Source organism: Acomys minous (genome assembly GCF_964271855.1).
Source record: "Acomys minous genome assembly, chromosome: 1".
Classification (NCBI taxonomy): Eukaryota; Metazoa; Chordata; class Mammalia; order Rodentia; family Muridae; genus Acomys; species Acomys minous.
Genome location: NC_140483.1, coordinates 26,050,436 through 26,062,737, shown reverse-complemented (window position 1 = coordinate 26,062,737; position 12,302 = coordinate 26,050,436). Strand labels below are relative to the sequence as shown.

Genomic DNA, 12,302 nt, shown 5'->3' with positions numbered 1-12,302 from the left:
CTTTGTAAGGGAGACTTTGTAGGGAGAGCTTCTCCTCATTGTTTGTGATATTCGTCAGACTCATTAACGCTACTTAAGAACAGATGACAAGAGATACAGTTCACAAACCGTAAACATCGTCTGTCATAACTCAGTGAGTTTCAGCAAATCTGCAGAGCTGTGCAATGCTAAGCCGTCGCCACACTTAATGTTTAGAACGCTCCTGTCACCCCCTAAAAATCCCTGTGCCTGCCTATAATCAATGCCTGCTTGAGCCCCAAATCCAGAGAAACTGAAATTAGCAGTTTCTATTTTTTCCCCTCTTAAGGACACTTCATATAAATGGAATCATACAATATATAATCCTTTCTGTCTGCCTTCTTTTATTTACAGCATTTCTGTCATCCTTGAAGCACAGATCAGTAATTCGTCATATTACCATCCATTCCTTCCTCATCTTTCCCTCCTTTTTCTTTCTTTTGGATGAGCAGCAGTCACTATGTTTCTTTTTAACATTTCTGCCCCTTCGTCGATGGACATTTACTTTGTTTTCACTCTGTACCCACTATGAATTATGCTGGTATGAGCATTGTATATAGCTGTAAAAACGTTTCTACTAATATATATCAACAATATGTATAATGGGTCTGTGGCATATTTATACAGGCTCATACAGTATTGTGGCCTTACTTCCTCCTCTTCCTCCTCCCCTGATCTCCTCCTCCTCCCCAACCAGTCCTCCTCCTCCTTTCAGGTCTTGTAAATTGCCGTTTAACTTTTTATTTATTTATTTTATTTATTTAAGTGATTTATCCAGATTACATCTTATTTGTTATCCCCTCACTTGTATCTTCCCATTCCCCCTCCCTCCCTCTTTCATCCTATTCCCCTCCCCTATGTCTGTGACAGAAGGGGACCTTGTCCCCCACTATAAGATCACAGCCTATCAGGTCTCTTCCTGGTAGCCTGCTTACTCTTCCTCCGAGTGTCACCAGGTCTCTCCCCCAAGGGGAAGTGGTCAAATAGGGGGCACCAGAGTTCATGTCCAAGTCAGTCCCTGTTCTCCACACAATTGTGGAGAATGTGGTGCCCATTGGCTAGATCTGGATAGGGGTTCTAGGTTTACTGCATGCATTGTCCTTGGTTGGTACTGTAGTTTGAGCTGATCCGCCTGGGTCCAGATCTGCCAGCCTTAATGTTCTTCTTGTAGGTTTCTAGGACCCTCTGGATCCTTCTATTTCCCCATTCTCCCTTTCCTTTCTCACCTAGAGTCCCAATAGGAAGAATGGATAAAGCAACTGCCATTTAACTTTTAAAGAAGCTAATGACCTACTTCCCAGAGTGGCTGCTCTCCCACTTTCTGTTTCTCCACAGCCCCATCGACACTTGCTCTTGCCTGACATTCTGATGGTGGCAGAAGAAATGATGTCTCACCATGGTTATGTTTGTATTTCTTAATGATTAATCGTGTTGAGCATCTTTTCATGTACCCCTTTGCCATTTACACACGTTCTTGGCTAAATGTCATTTTAAATCTTTTTACTAACTTTTTTATTTTATGAGTTTGTGTGTGGTCTTGAATGCATGTCTGTGTGCCTCGTGGGTTCAGGTGCATCAGAGGCCAGAAGAGTTGTTAGAGCCCATGGAACTGGATTTATAGGTAATTGTGAGCCACCATGCAGATGCTAGGAACTGAACTCAAATCCTCTGCAAGGGCAGCAAGTGCTCTTAACCACTGAGCCATCTGTCTAGTCTCTCTGTAAGCCTTGTAATTTTACAAGTTGGTTTATCTGATTAGCAGCATTTTGCTCAGCCTTTTGGGGCTTGGCCTGACTAGGGGCAGCGAGGGAATGAAGAAAAGACAAGCACAGACAGACACACAGAAATAGCTGTGGTCTTGGAAGGAGAGCCGGAGCATCCCCAAAGGCTCAGCATGCTTTTTATACGCTGCGGTTGAACAGAGAGGTAGAGTGGTTGCATTTAGATAAACAAGGAGGCAGGGTTTGTGGTGTACAGTTGCACCAAGGAGGCCGATTTGGCTCGTCTTAGTAGAAACAGTGTGGATAGGGGAGCAGCCTTCAGGATGTACATATCCTGAGGGAGAGAGCTAGGGTGGACATTTTCTGCACACAACATCAACATTCACACTTGGACACAAAGGAAGCCTTTGATGTTTCCCTGAGTCTAGCCTAGAGAAGGCTCTGCCATTTTCCCCATGGGTCTGAGGTTAGGGTCCTGGACATGGCTGTGCCCATGTCAACAGCACACATGCCCTCAGACCTCATTCATTCAGGATTTCCTCAGCTCCCAACAGTAGTTTTAAAAAAATATATCCTAGGTTTTAAGTCCCTTATTAGACATGTGATTTGCAGATGATATTTTCTCCATGCCATGTTTTTTCACTTTATTAGCGATGACTTTTGAAGCATTGTTTACTTTTGCTGAAGTGTACTCTACCATTTTTTTTTTCCTTTTTGAATCATGCTTAAATTTTAGTGGAAAACACTTTTCCTTCCTGCAGGATCACAAAGACTTTACTCCTGGATTTTCTTTGAAAACGTTCATAATTTTAGCACTTGTATTTTGGGGTGAAATTAATTTCAAGTTAATTTTTTCTATTTGATGTGAGTTTGGTTTTCTGAAGGAGAGATAAACCTGTTTTTTAGGATCCCAAGTGTGGGATCAGAATGGTCTTGTGAGAGAACAGGTGATGTTAATCCACTTGAAGACCAACCACCTCGTGCAGGAGCTTGATTGTTGCCAGCTGAAAAGATCCCATGACCAGACTCTGGGAGGAGATAAATAAATGAGCTGAAAACTGGAAGTGGGGCTTTTGGAGACTTGGGATAGTTTTGGCTGTTCAGCGCTCCACTTCAAGATGCTCTAGAGAGAACTGTTTGAGGGAAGGCTTAAGGGCTCTGGGCTCTTGCTGATGTTCCAGGTTCTGGTTACTCCAGGTTCCAACAAAAGAAATCCTGCTGATTATGCCAGCAAAATTGTTCCTCGAAATGATATCCTTACGGTTTGTTATTGTGTCCGTTAATCCTCTTTTACTATTGTTTTGGTTAGTTGGATTATAAGTGACGTACGCTCAGTTAATAAGTTGTAATAAAATATGTTAGTTTAAAAAATTGAGGCTATAGTTTTTCCATTAAATTTTATACACACATATACCCAATTGTTTCAGTACTTTTTTTCCCCTCAAAGCAGTTACTTTTTCTTCTTTTGAATTGCTTGGTGCTTTTGTTGAGAATAGATTGACCTTAAATATAAGGGTTTTGTTTGTTCATTTGTTTGTTTGTTTTTGTTTTGTAATTCCACTCTTGTTCCATCAGTATACATGTTTTTCTTTCTGGTCAGATGAGGACAGCACTGTCTTTATTATGTAGCTTTGTGGGAAATTTAGCACTCACAAAGCAAAAGTTTGGTTAGGGAGCTAGTTCAGTTGACCTTGAACATATGGGGCGCTGAGTTCAGTTTCTAGAACCCATTTTTTAAAAAATGCCAGTTATGGCTGCACATGTGTTGTCCTAGCATTGGGGGAGCCAGGAAAATAGGTGTTTGGGCCACTGTACAGCCGGCCAAACAACCTGGTGAGCTACAAGCCAGTGAGAGATCCTGTCTTAAAAACAGATGAAAACTCAAAATGTATGGCGCCCAAGTCAGGGTGCCCAAGGTTGTGCTTTGGCTTTCACATCACCACACATACAAGGTGGCAGGGAGGGGAAGGGGGGGTTTTGGGGATATTCTTGGTCTTTCACATTTCTATGTAAATACTAGTATCAGCTTTCTAACTTCTGCAAAACAATCAACTTTATTTGAAGTGTGTGTGCTGCTTCAGCTTACAGATCAATCTGGGGAAACCGTTCCCATGACAACAGCACTGTGCTTCCACTGAATCAAGATGGGTGGGGCCTCAAGTAATTCAGGTCTGCCTTATTTTCCCTCAGTCATGACTTGTAGCTTTTGGTGAATAGGTCCTACAATCAATGTCGTTTTGAGAGTTTGTCCATAGTGTTCTCTCTCTCTCTCTCTCTCTCTCTCTCTCTCTCTCTCTCTCTCTCTCTCTCTCTCTCTCTCTCCCTCTCCCTCTCCCTCTCCCTCTCCCTCTCTCTCTGCTCACCCTATGTGTGGGAGGACCTAGGTTCGATTTCTAGAAAAACCCTTCAACATCACAATTTGGAGGGTGAAGTGCATTGGAATTAGATGAAATTTTGTTCTAGTTCCATTATTTGCCAGCTTTGTGGTCCTGGGACCTGTATTATATGTATTCGAGCCTTGATTTGTCATGTAAAATGGTAGAAACAATTGTCACTGATTAAAAGATGGTTAATAGAAATTGCGTATTAGTGCTCGCTGTACTAATATAGATTGAGTTAGATATCCCTTCTCTCTCCTACTGGAGTTTTAAAATAGCTAGATAGTTTTAAGGAAACCTCACAGTGGGGGGTGCATCCTGATGAGTCAGCCTTAATTGTCAAGTTGACCCACTCTAGAATTGCTTCAAGTGCCTGGACTGGAAGGGCCCATCTCACTGTGGGCAGCACCACCCCTAAGCAGGTAGTCGTAGCTAAGCTGCAGCCTATGTGTGAGCCAGTGAGCGGTCAGCATCCTCTGTGGTCCGTCCTTGGTCAGTGTGAGTGCCTTGCGCCCTGGAACAGTAGCGAGTCCTGCCTTCAGGTGTCTCTCTTGACTTCCCTCCACGACTGGCTGTGACCTGGAAGTGTATGAGGAAACAAACTTTTCCTCTCCTAAGATGCTTTTGCTTGGAGTGTTTTATCACAGCAACATAAAGGACACTAGACTAGAACAAGCTGTTGCCGTCATAACAAGCAACCCACATCCAGAGTCTACCTGAGTCACATGCATTGATTTCTTGTCAGGTCTCCTGGGAGCCGCATGGCAGTGGCTTGGGTAGGCTTTGTTGGGGTGGGTTCTGCAACTCGTGTCTTTTTCACTCCAGGACCCCTCAGCATTTGCGGTTGTGGTGAAGGCAGACATTTTAGAGAGCTGAAGCGCATGTGTATGCGTGCGTGCGTGCGTGCATATGTGCGTGTGCGTGTGCGTGTGCGTGTGCGTGTGTGTGTGAACTTCCTGCTTGGCCATGGTGCATACCACACCCATGGTCACATGGCCAACCTCTAAGCGATTGTGATGGGAACATCCTTTGCCTAAAGGGGAGTGTGGTACAGTAGGAACTTCGTAAACGACTAAGGCAACCTATCTTATCAAGTAAGGATTTTAATAAAGGCATTGTAACCAGGGGTTAATCGTATGCATGGAATATTTTACTCTTTTATCTTTTTCTTTGTCGACTGCAGCTGTCCTGATTTCAGCTTTTCTCATTTAAAACAGAGCTGATGAAAGATAATCTGTTAAATGTGTGAAAAAGTTGACTGTTTTCTTCCCGCCTTTTCTTCTCAGTCACTTGTAATCAATCCATCCTTTCCTTGCTTAAACATTGGCACCCTCCAGGCTTTCCTTGGCCCATTTCGCTCTTGATTTTCCACAGGTGATCTCCCACAGAATTGTGGCTGCAGTTAGCTGCTCTCTAATGATTATTTCATCATTTTCACCTTAGATGGCTTAGAGTCCTAGAGCATACAACCAGTTGTCTACCCAATAGCTCTGCTATGATGTCCCTGTGAGTCTAAGTCTAAAAAAAAAAAAAAAAGTTCTGGCCACCCTAGGTTCCTTCTAGGACCAGACCATCTAGTCAGTTGTACATATGGAACACCTGGATCTCATTTGGCCTCCTCCCTTATGCTTCTCTTTAATTTATGATTATTGTTGTTATTGTTTTACTTTACCTGTATGGGTATTTTGTCTGGCTGTGCAGCACGTGTGTGCAGTGCCTGTGGGGGCCAGAAGAGGGTGCTGGATCCACCGGAACTGGAACTGGAGTTATAGACTGTGGATTGTAAGTCTCTGTGTGAGTACTTGGAACCCAACCCAGGTCCTCTAGAAAAGCAGCCAGTGCACTTAGCTGCTGAGCTCTGTCTCCATTTCCTTTCCTTACTCTCTCTCCTCTGTCTTCTTCCACCAGCTTTCCCATTTGGTTGTTGCTTTGTTGGGGGTAGGGGCACTGCATATATATATATATCTCCATAAAAATTAAAACAATTCAAGCTTGTCAACATCTCACCGAAGCCTGAGACTCTTCAATGACTTTCCACAGTTTATAGGATACAGATCAAATCTTTTCCATAACACGATCCAGTGTTTTTCTGCCTCTATTTTTGTACAACTGTCTCACTGCCTATATTATAGCTATAATGTTCTCTTTTCTTAAACCGTTGAGTGTGCCATGCTCCTCCCTGGCCCTATACCTTAGGGCTTTGCACATGATTCCCTGTTTGGAAAGTTCTCACCCTGACCTCCACCGCTGATGCTTTAGCTCAGATGTCTCTTTCCTGGGGAAGTCCTCTCCAGGCTCGGAGGTTTTTGCCTTTGTTTTGTGGTCTAAAAAGCTCATGTGTATAATAGTATATTGCATATTATGCTAGCATCTCCTTATGTGACTCTTCACTGGAGCTTCAAGGTCATAGGGAAGGTTCTGTCTCATTCTCAAAAAAAAAAGTCATTAAGAAGTTAGCATGTGATTATTGTATAAATTATGGGGTATAGTATAATATTTCAATAAATATATAAAAGAACAATAAGATTAATGTAACTGGCATATCCATAATTTGAAACTCCTAATAAAAATGCTGTGTGTGTGAATGTGTTTGTGTGCATCTGTATGTATATATACATTTGTGTGCATCTGTATGTATATGTTTGTGTGTCTCTATGTATATATGTTTGTGTATGTCTGTATGTATATCTGATATGTATGTGTTTATGTGTCTATGTATGTATATATGCATTTGTGTGTCTCTGTATGTACAATGTTTGTATACATCTGTATATATATATGTGTTTGTACGTATATATGTTTGTGTGTGTCTGTATGTATATGCATTTGTGTGCATCTGTATGTATATGTGTTTGTGTGTCTATATGTATATATGTGTTTTATGTGTCTGTATGTATATATATGTTTGTGTGTGTCTGTTTGTGTGCATCTGTATGTATATGTGTTTGTGTGCATCTGTATGTATGTGTTTGTGTGTTTGTATGTATATATGTTTGTGTCTGTACGTTTATATGTGTTTGGGTGTGTCTGTATGTATATAAGTGTTTGTGAGCATCTGTAAGTATATATGTGTTTGTGTGCTTGTCTGTGGAAGCCATAGGCTGTCTCTTGTATCTTTCTCTATTGCTTTCTACCCTATTTATGTAGTGACAGGGTTGCTCACTGAACCTGTCTCACCACTGGGGCTCACCATCTCAGCTAGATCAGAAGGCCAGATAGCTCCCTGATGATCCCGTCCCACCCTGTTAGTGCTCGGTCCCTATGCACACGTGTGTGCTGTGTGCTGGTTTTTACACGGGTGCTGGGATCTCTACTCAGGGCCTTATGTTTGCATGGCAAGCACTTCCCTCTCCCCCTGCCCCCCCCCCCCAGAAATCTCCTCAGACCCCAAATAATGTTTCTTAATAGAAATTCTTCAGTCTTAAGTGGTATAAAAACCCACTAAAACTGAGAGAAACCAACGTTCTCGGCTGGAGAACCAACGTTCTTTTGTCTTGAATTTCATATTCACAGGCGTGGAAGATGGAAGGCAGAAGCGATTTCAGAGTTCTTGAGCAAACCTTTGCCTAGAGGAGTGAAATGGTGCTCTTGCCCGATGTTCTGGAGCTGAGCGAGCCTGATGCTTCCATGGTGCGTACGAAAGAGGGGACTTGGACTGGGGTGCTGGGAAGGCTCATTATCTCCTCAAAGCCACCATTTTTTTTGAGGACCTATGGATTATATTTCCCCTTCACACAAAGAATCTCTCAACTGTAGCATCACAGACTGAGTCCAGCCCCTACTTGCACTTGAGGGAAAATGAACATGACAGAGATTAGGATGTACTCAGGCTCACACAGCTCCAGATGGAATGCCCATGTCAGTACTGCCACTGCTCACTGTGGTAAATTTCTTCCTGCTTGCGTTGGGTGGGGGCAGGGGGTTAAGGCTAGATTAGCCTAAGGAGATTTCCATTGCGAACTGGTAATCCGGAGAAGCTTCTTAGTGGGAGGCTCCCAGGGTTCTGGAGCCTCTCAGGGTTCAGCCAATTGCTGGCTTTATGTGCCAAGGTCTAGGGAGACTGGCAAGGAGCTGCTAGTTTGTGCCCTGGCCTTTCCCAACTTCAGAAGGAGGAAAATTAAGAATTACAAAATATCAGCAATTTCTGAGGGAGGTCGGATCAAAGGGACAACAGGCCGGGTTTACTGAATGCTAATTGGGAATGAGCTCAGAGTAGCTAAAATGGGTTCAGGGAGTGACAGGCAGTTAGTTACCAGGGGCATACCTGCATGTTTTGTTCCTATTTGTTAACCTCTTGGCCTAAATAATTGGTCTGCTTAAGAAGCCAACAGGCCCGCTTCCTGTCCTTTCATCGTTCGGCTCTTATCAAACACTCAGCTTTGCCCTGCAGCATCCCACACTCTCAGCGGTTCTTCAGAGCTCAGAGCTGATGACCAGGGCACCATCTCCACCATCTGGCTCCTTGCAAAGAACACATAATCCTGTTAAAGCCTTAATGATCTGCTTGACATTTTTTTTCTAACATTAATTTTTATAGGTGCTTTGTGCCAAATCTATAGTTTTTTGTTTTTTTTTTTTAACTTGAATGGTAGGGGACAGCAGTTAGAAGCTAGGAGGGGGTGAGATTAGGAGCTTATAAAATCAAATTTGGAAAACATAGTTTATTAATTTCTCTGACGAGAGAGAGAGAGAGAGAGAGAGAGAGAGAGAGAGAGAGAGAGAGAATATCAAACACGGTTGGTTATCAGGAAGACCTGGGTGATGAAATTTCAGTTCTGCTAAGCACTCATCAGTTGAAGTGGGACATCTGGTGTGAATCTCCCCCTTGTCTTATCCTCTTATCTACAGAGTAAGGTGGGGCGCTGGTGTCTTTCCAGCTGTGTGCCACCAAGACCTACAGTTAACATTCTGCTCAGCTTCATTCCAAGACGCCATATTGCACAGGTGTTAGATGTCATTCAGCCAGCATACCCATCAGCCCATATAGCGAAGTTTTTCTGACCTAATAAGACTAATTTGACACCTCTTCATGTTTGTGCATGTGGAGGGTGTGTGTGTGTTTATGTGTGAACATTCATGCCCATGTATATGAAGACCAGATAGCAGAGAGAGAGAGAGAGAGAGAGAGAGAGAGAGAGAGAGAGAGAGAGAGAGAGAGACTGTGCACCTGCTTATTTCTTTAGGGATGGAATGTTAATGATGCCAGAGCTCACTGATGTTTTGCTAGCCTAGTTACCTGCAGTCCTGCCCACATCTGTCCTGGGGTTGCAGGCATGAGCAGCCACACCCATCTTTTTTATGTGGGTGTTGGGCATCCAAATGCAGGTCCACCTGCTCCTGTAACAAGTATTCTGATACACTGAGCCATCTTCCCAACCCCAACACTCCTTGTTTTAATGTGCATTTCTTTGGTTTCTGATGAGAGCAAATACATCTTTGTGTGCTTGCTGTAATTGTTTCTTTTTAAAAATTTTTTATTATTAATTTATTCTTGTTACATCTCAATGGTTATCCCATCCCTTGTATCCTCCCATTCTTCCCTCCCTCCCATTTTCCCCTTATTCCCCTCCCCTATGACTGTTGCTTAGGGGGATTACCTCCCCCTATATATGCTCATAGGGTATCAAGTCTCTTCTCAGTAACCTGCTGTCCTTCCTCTGAGTGCTACCAGGTCTCCCCCTTCATGGGACATGGTCAAATGTGAGGCACCAGAGTACGTGAGAAAGTCATATCCCACTCTCCACTCAAGTGTGGAGACTGTTCTGCCCATTGGCTAGATCTGGGTAGGGGTTTAAGGTTTACCGCCTGTATTGTCCTTGGCTGGTGCCTTAGTTTGAGCGGGACCCCTGGGCCCAAATCTGCCTATCATAATGTTCTACTTGTAGGTTTCTAGGTAATTGTTTCTATTCCTGTTTCTGTTAGAGTTCTCTATTTTCCTTTCGGTTTTTAGCAGGCTCTTGAACATTCTGGATATTATCCATAGGTTAGAATTAGAGGTGACCTTGTAAATATATAAATTCCTAATTACCTTATTTGAGAAGACGGTACCCAAACAATGAAGCTTATATACAGAAAAAAAGCTGTAGCTTGAGCTCAGAGCTCTCTGTGCCGACGTGGCTCTCCTGGACTGACTTTGTAGACCATGCTGGTCTTGAACTCACAGTGATCCGCCTGCCTCTGCCTCTTCTTATGAACTGGAGGCCTTTTAGTAAGGCAGGAACTGCACTAAGCAGTAAGCCGGAATGGTTGGGCATTGCTGCACCCTCCCCCTCCCCCCTCCATTATTCTTTCGAGGAAGAAGGGCCACTTGGCTTGACTAGTTGGTTGAGGCCAACTCTGAACCAAAGAAGCTCTTGCAGTCTCACTATCTTCTCAGACAAGCCTTTCTCACAAACTGAAGACCACCACAGAATGTGCACTAATACCTACCGCTCGTGAAGACTTAAAAGGACTGAGACCTGAAGAGCCCTGGTGCAGATGGGCTGTGGGCTTTCCTTGGGGAAACTGAAGAAATACAGTTTTATAAGCTGCCTGGTCAATCTTCTGTCCCCGCCCCCCTAGTGACGTCCATTCATCTTCAAGCTGCCAACAGAGCTATCGGTGTTGTCCGCCCACCTACCTTCATTGTGCTTCCATGCTTTCGCCCTTAACATCCCCTGACATGCTTCCTCCTGTGCAAACCTGTGATCTTCTCAAGATCTAAGTCAAATGTGGCCTCCTGTACAAAATACCCCATTGACTTTTCTGGGACTCAAGTTCAGGGGCCAAGTGCCAGTGAGGTACAGTGGGTGGTGTGAGCACGGGCACACTATCCTTTGGAGTCATAATGGATGCCCCGGGGGATGGTGGGTAAAGATTCCTCTTGGAAGAAGACAGAAATTTCTAGACCAGGTCATCTGTTTGTTTTATTTTTTAAACATGCATTTGTATCAAATATACATGCACATCTTTATTTAGAAAGTAGTAGCTGTACACCAGTGGCTATGAAAGCAGCAGTCTCCTATCCTGGTTGCATGCCTCTCCCTCCTGAGAGACGGACACTTGAGACCCACCGGAGTGATGATGTCTCCAAAAGATACACTTACATTGCTCCTACTTGCCGTTCCAGTTTCAGATGCTTGGAGGGAGCAGTTAACTGGGTCTTGCTCCAGTCCTGGGTCTTCCCCACACATCCCTTCCTCTTCTCCATGTTTTATGGATTATCCAGGTGTTTGCATTTATTTTGGCCTCCAGGACACTGTGATACTCTTAGTGACTCCTGCTGCCAGCCACCCGGCAGTCCAAGTCTGAACTTTAAGCACCCCGTTTTTCCCCCCTAACCTTCCCTCCAAACGTTCTTCCCTGACTTCATGCTTAGCCACTCATCACACTCTGTAACTGTGTTTCTGATCTTCCTTGTAAAATGTATCCAATTCTCTTTGCCTCCATGTCTACTGCCCTAGTTCGCGTCCCCTTATCTTCCTCCGTGGGGAAGAAGCAGCGCTGCTGTTCTCCTGCCTTTTCATCTCCTCTGATAGTCAGGATAAGTGTATTTGTTTTCCCCCTCTTCCTCCTCTTTTTACAATGATGGGGATTAAACCCAGGACCTCAAGTATGCCTGGCAAATGTTCCAGCCCCAGAATGAACTCTCTAAAGCACAAAAAAAAAAAAAAAAAAAAAAAAAAAAAATCAGGTATCATTGTGTGAATAAAATTCTTGAGTGTAGTTTTTTGTTCTCATAGCATTTTGTCATCCTGGCACATACTTTTCCTTACAGTAAGATTGGGGCAGCCATGTTAAAATAAACAAACAAACAAACAAACAAGCAAAAAAAAAAAAAACTAGTGGAAGTTACATGTATCATTAACTGCTTAGGCCCAGAAACATACCTATTACATTTATTTTCTTTTTTTCCGGGCCTCATGTTTTAGGTTCTTGTAGCTAGAGAATGGAGGAGAGGCAGCCCCGCCCACATGATTTTACACAAGTGAGGAAGAAGTGTGCCAATCCAGTGATGCCTCGGTGTTCTCTGTAGTGCAGTACAGATCCTGACAAACCCCTGCCTTACATAAGCTCCCTGTGAGGCCCTTAGGGATCTGGCTGTATCTTCTTCTCTAGCATTGAGTCTCTTCTTTCCCTTAGACTGTGTATTTTAGCCACAATGATGTGCTCGGCCCGTTCTCACCCCACAGCCTTTGTGTGTGCA

The 12,302-nt window shown here is 43.6% G+C and overlaps 1 long non-coding RNA gene across 5 annotated transcripts in view; it reads left to right on the top strand.

Annotated features, from left to right (window-relative positions):
* LOC311596124 overlaps positions 1-12,302 on the top strand; it is a 96,427-nt gene that overhangs the window by 28,858 nt on the left and 55,267 nt on the right. For all 5 annotated transcript variants that reach the window (XR_014778716.1, XR_014778717.1, XR_014778718.1 and 2 more), the window contains one exon: positions 7,631-7,747. This is a non-coding gene — a long non-coding RNA (uncharacterized lncRNA). The remainder of the gene's footprint in view (positions 1-7,630; positions 7,748-12,302) is intronic.